The 6,163-nt window shown below is 43.5% G+C and overlaps 1 non-coding gene across 1 annotated transcript; it reads right to left on the minus strand.

Moving 5' to 3' along the window:
• Positions 1-4,761: 4,761 nt before the first annotated feature.
• Positions 4,762-4,838, minus strand: trnaa-ugc (transfer RNA alanine (anticodon UGC)). Its single transcript has one exon. It is a non-coding gene; the product is annotated as a tRNA-Ala (tRNA).
• Between the last annotated feature and the right edge of the window lie 1,325 nt (positions 4,839-6,163).

Raw genomic sequence — 6,163 nt, forward strand, 5'->3', positions numbered from 1 at the left:
CCTCCTCAGTGAATTTCATAAAAATAAAAATAGCGAAACATAAAAAAACGTATCCGTTTTATACTAAAAACTATAATAAATATATTCACGTCACCAAATAATTGATTAAAAAAACTGTTTTGCAAGAAGGTCTACAGTAGCCTCAACAGCACTCTGTAGGGTAGCACCATGGTGTAGCTGGAGGACAGCTAGTTTCTGTCCTCCTCTTGGTACATTGACTTCAATACAAAACCTGGGAGGCTCATGGTTCTCACCCCCTTCCATAGACTTACACAGTAATTATGACAACTTACGGAGGACGTCCTCCAAACTATCAGAGCTCTTAAAGCATGAACTGACATGTTGTCGACCCAATCAAAGGATCAGAGAATCAATCTAGTACTGAAAGCATAAGCTATAGCTAGCTAGCACTCATTGCAAAATGTGGTGAGTAGTTGACTCAAAGAAAGAGAAAGACAATAGTTGAAGTTTAATAGGAATAAAGACTTACTAAAGTGCCAAAATTCAGCATTTTGACATGTCCCTGTGTCAGCCCTTTGTCACTTCTAGGAAGTTTTAACACACTTAACCCCAAAATGTATGCAAGTTTTCACCATCATTGTAAAGCCGTAGTTATTTTGTTGCTTTGACAAAGTCATTTCTGAAGATTAGTATTTATTTTATGTGATTAGTGATTTATTTACGTCTGTCCCTCATTTTAAGAAAAAAAAAGAAAAACCCTATCCCTCATTTTAAGGTCAAACCTGTTATGTGAACTGAACTCTTGTTTTAATATGGTGAAAAGATTCATAAAAAAATATTTTTTCAAAAAGATACAGTGAACATCTAATAGTCAAATCAATGGCAATTTTCTGGCGTTTTGTGGTTGAAAACTGAGCGGATCGAGCATAACACGTCAACCCCGTTACCCATTGAAGCTTGCGTTCAATTGCCACTCCCTGTTGCACACAACAAAGAGTTGTGTGCAACAGGCTGATTTAAGATTAAATCATCAACCCTGTTACGGTCAACCCTTACTTTATTTGGCACTTAATAGGCACTTACTATAGTATTTGTTTTAATTTCATCTCTCGAGATGAGGAAATTACTTTTTTTTAATGAAGTTTAACATGTGCTCTGTGTTATAGAATGTACAATTAGGCTAAATCCAAAGATTTCTTTTACCAAGTTACATTTCTTAAACGGCACCGAATTGGTGGAATGACCCAAATGCAAATGTGATTTTCACGTGTAAACATCTTTCACAAGTTGAAACTGCAATTCACATTTGAGGTGAAACCATTTTATTCTCCTAGCATGAAAAGGTGGTGTTAGTATATGAATTCTAATTGTAATACATGTGAAAATCAAGCTGAACATGCGAATACGGCCATTTCACACGTGAAAACTTTTTTTGTAAGCGATACAAAGGGCCCTATGGGTCCTGGTCAAAAGCAGTGCACTATAAAGTGAATAGGGTGCCATTTAGGGTGCAGTAACTAGGTCCATGAGGTCAAATCTTCCTAGTCTTATAACATAAAATGTTGAAAAATACACCCAGCCCTGTTTGAGGATGGGAGTGACCATGGCTCAGAGAGAGAGGGTGGTTGGTTTCCAGAGAACACAGAGAGGTTTGTAAATCCAGGATGTGAGTAGGGTAGGGTAGGTGGTGTGTGTTGCGTATGAGCGAGCGGTGGCCTGGTCTGGAGCTGGCCGGAGGGTGGCTGGCAGCGTGCTTCCCTGGCCTAAGCTGCTGCTCCTGCGGCTCCTAGCGTAGGATGTGGTGTGTGAAATGCTTACGAGACACATCCTTCAGCGCGCGTCCTGTCGTCCAGGAGCATCGGATATTGGATTAGTGTGTTAATCTCTCCCTTACTCTTTTCTCACATTCTTTTTTCCTGTGTCTTTCTCTCTCTCTTCTTCCCTCCAATCACCCCTCCCCTGATTCATCTTAACCTCTTAACCCATCCTCCGCTCTCTCTCTCTCTCTCTCTCTCTCTCTCTCTCTCTCTCTCTCTCTCTCTCTCTCTCTCTCTCTTCAATAATCCCCATCCCTCCCTCCTCCCCTTCTTCTTCTCCTCTCCTGGTATTAGGGTGCAGAGGGAGGAGAGGGGGGTCAGTTTAATAAAGTCCAGTTCATGTGCTTGAGGATTTCCTTTATTTGTGAGAGAGAGATGATCAATAATGCCCTTCCCGTCTGTCGATCAGAGCGCATCTCTCTCTTTCTCTCCTCTATTCTGTATCATACTCTCTCCATCTTTCTGTATAATTTCTCCATCTCTCTCTCTCCCTCCATCTCTCTCTATCCCATGGGAGAGGAGGGGGGCCAGCTGGGAGAGAGGGGGCTCTCATCCGCCCACCCGCACGGTTCTTTCCTGCCCCCGGGGGGCTGGATACAGGAGCTCCCCACAGCGAGAGGAGAGTGGGTAAGACAGCACCTGCTAGGCGACGGTGCCCCAGACAAAGGTACCTCTGTCCTGGCCTCACAATGGTGGCCCCTGCCTGCCTGCTCTGGCAGCCCCACAGCAAGCCATCCTTACAGTCCACATGTATACTCCCCTCCACAGCCTTTGCACAATGACTGACTGTTGTTCCCAGGGTCCCTCATATTTGGCCTGGAACCCTTCCTTTATAGCATCTCTGGTCGTGTGAATGGTTGGTGGTGTACCCCACACAGTTTGTCCAATAGGATGGTGCCCTGGGCCGGCGTGAGGGAGAGCTGATGGTCTGAGTGACTGGCAGAGAATGTGGAGCCGCAGCACTGACCACTATATCTCTCTGTCTCTGGCCCTCTGTCCTTTATTTTGGATTCAAAGATGTCACTGGGCGGAAGCAGCCCAGTGAATTGATTTCTGGCCACTGGGTCTAGTGGAATGACTTCTTCTTGAGCAGCGGCTCCTAATAATGCATGAAGGAATTTTCACTCAGCCGAGGTCTGCCTCTCGCTGGAGTTCATGTTTAAGGTTTCATAACCCCCCTCACACCTCGACATTCACACACAAACAAACACGGAGAGCCTGCTCAAATTTTAGACAGGATGTTGTTGTTTTTTACGGGCAAAGGTAGGCAGGTCACAATAGTCTTAGACCATTCCTCCATACAGAATCTTTCCAGATCCTTGATATCCTTTGTCTGCTCTTATGGGCTGTCCTCTTGAATTAAAACCACAGGTTTTCAATGGGGTTCAACTCCGGAGACTGAGATGGTCATCGCAAAATTTAGATTTTGTGGTTAGGTAACAATTTCTCTGTGGATTTTGATTTGTGCTTGGGGTTATTGTCTTGCTGGAAGATCCACTTGCTGCCAAGTGTCAGCTTCCTGGCAGAGACAACCAGGTTTTTATCTAAAATGTCCTAGTACTTGGTAAAGTTCATGATGCTATTGACCTTAACAAGGGCCCCAACACCAGTGGAACAAAATAGCCCCATAACATCAAAGATCCACCACCATATTTTACCATACATATGAGGAACCTTTCTGCACATGTTTAAATGTTTCAATGCCAAACCCACCAAAGAGCTCTATTTTCATGTCATCTGACCATAGCACCGCCTGGAGTTTGCTAAACGGCATTGGCACTTGGATTGGAACCGGAAGCTATGGTCGGCAGAAAAGTACTTCATACTAAACGGTAAAGTATGGTGGTGGATCTTTGATGTTATGGGTCCCTTGTTGAGATCAATGGCATCATGAACTTTACCCAGTACCAGTACATTTTAGCCCAAAACCTGGTTGCCTCTGCCAGGAGGCTGAAACTTGGCCGCAAGTGGATTTTTCAGTAAGACAATAACCGCAATAATAAAAAATTTGGTAGATTAAAAAATATTCTGATCACGTATATTATTTAGGGTTAGGAAAGTATTAAGGCTCTACAGGTTTGTGGAGCCTTTACGCTCTAAATATATTTGTGAATCAAATATTGATTCATCCTGAATGTTGACATATTCAATTGTTCAGTCCATTAAATATTGGAAGGTGAGAAGTGTACAATATGTGTTGAACAGTAGTCCTATAAATCTATCCTAATAATCCTCACTAATCATGGAACTGTGATGACAATGGTCCAGTCCTCGTCAACTGTCTGCCTTCCATAACGATTCAAATAGGCTACATGTCCAAAATTATTGCACAACTTGTAATACGTCAGCCTAATATGATCCACTTTTGCTAGCGATCCTCAGGAACAACAACACAAACGCAAGGAAAGAAAGGTAAACTAACGATGTAATGGAATGATGCAAAATGTAAGGAAACGAACACTAAAGTTACAGTTATAAATGTACAGTATTTGGGAATAATTAAGTGATAATGCCCGAGAAGCCGGGATTTTGAGGATATATTGGCACGGGTGTTTTGCGCCCGAGACGAAGTCAAGTAAATGTTTAAAAGTATGAGAACAGCCATAATTCATATACATCGAAAGGGACCCATGAACATTTGTTTAAGATTTTAAAAAATGTAAATGTGAAATATTGGCGTTTATCGCGTTTTGGAATTAAACCCATCGATTTCTCACGTGATTTGTTCACGCTTGTCCAAAAACCATGTGTTTTTTAAAATGTTTTTTTTTGTAAGGGTATACTCTGAGGGACTAACATTTCTCTGTCCTTGACTTCATGGTATATTCCATTCATAATAATCCTCCCATAACAGTGCATGAAGTCGAGGCAAAGGCCAAACACATGCAGGAGGTCCAATAAATTTACATTTACATTTAAGTCATTTAGCAGACGCTCTTATCCAGAGCGACTTACAAATTGGAAAGTTCATACATATTCATCCTGGTCCCCCCGTGGGAATTGAACCCACAACCCTGGCGTTGCAAGCGCCATGCTCTACCAACTGAGCCACACGGGACCAATAGGTCCCTAATCCCTATTGCAGCACCTGTATATCACCAATTATTTCAATACGGTGCGCAGCCTTTCCTGCAAACAGAACCATGTCTGTCAATCAGCTTTGAGAGAGAGTCCTCCGAATGAATTAATATTAGCGTCTCTCTCTTTGCTTTCCCCCTGAGCTGGGTAACACTGGGTATTACTCTCCCCCTGCCTGCTCAAATGGCACCCAGATGAGGTTCTGCTGGAAATGAATAGCGAACGGAAACAAGGAAGTGAACGTTACATGGACATGCCAGATGATTGGTTTAATTAGCGGAGGTGTATACAATGTGATTGCTAATCGGGGGAGGGATTGTAAGCAGCGCTTGATCCTGTCTGCTAATTATGCGCCTACTAGGTTTCCTAAACCGGTGCCTCTGTCTTTCATCCGACCCAGGGAAGAAGAGGAGGGGGCCGGGAGGGTGGGGAAGGGGGGAAGGGAGGGGTGGCTCTGGGAAGGCTCACATGCATCTATAAGCGTAAACATAGACCGTATGTACATAGCTTAGCTCACATGCACTGTCTCGTCTCCTGTCATCAATAAAATTGTCTCCAAAAAGACTATCCACACTGGTTGAAGGGGATGCACGCCATGCCAACACAAATGCGCAGTTTAGCCAATAAGCTAACGTTGGCCATGTTCTCTCTATCTCTCTCTCTCTCTCTCTCTCTCTCTCTCTCTCTCAATGATGAAGGCGTTTAAAATTGTGTCTACATTGGCCTACTCGGGTTGGCGGTCAACCATGGTTGGCTAAATAATGTCTTGAAAGTGTTGCATAGCTCATTGGAGTTTGTGGAAAGTTGAGGCTGATTTATATGCGAGTGTACAGTATATCCGCAGTATTTTTTTTCTGTATGAAACCGTAGTGCCTCATGGAGCAGATATTATTTATGTGTGCTGATGTGGCCGTATGCGGTCTTGTTTTACATCAAGGACTTGGCTTGAGCTCTCAACAGGAGAGTGGAGATATAATTCAATTATGAACACAGTACAACACAGTGTGAACATAAGAGCACAGAGTAAGTAATGGTTCGTTGTGGTAGCGTGCGGGATGAAAAATGAACAGTCATAGCTGTGTATGACTTCTGGCCCCCTCTCTGGAGTGTACACTACTGCACTTTCCCTCCGTCAGACTGGATCTGGTCCATGTAACAGAGGTGGTTCAGGGAAACTCGCTCGTGTGATGCATAATTTGCCTGAGACTTGAAGACTTGCGTTAGCTCCTCGGTGGGCTAGCACGGTCTTGTGGGGCACATTGTGCAGATACTCTTTTCCAGAGCAACTTACAGTCAGTGCATTAAAC

The sequence above is a fragment of the Salvelinus alpinus genome, chromosome 1 (assembly GCF_045679555.1).
Source record: "Salvelinus alpinus chromosome 1, SLU_Salpinus.1, whole genome shotgun sequence".
Taxonomy (NCBI): Eukaryota; Metazoa; Chordata; class Actinopteri; order Salmoniformes; family Salmonidae; genus Salvelinus; species Salvelinus alpinus.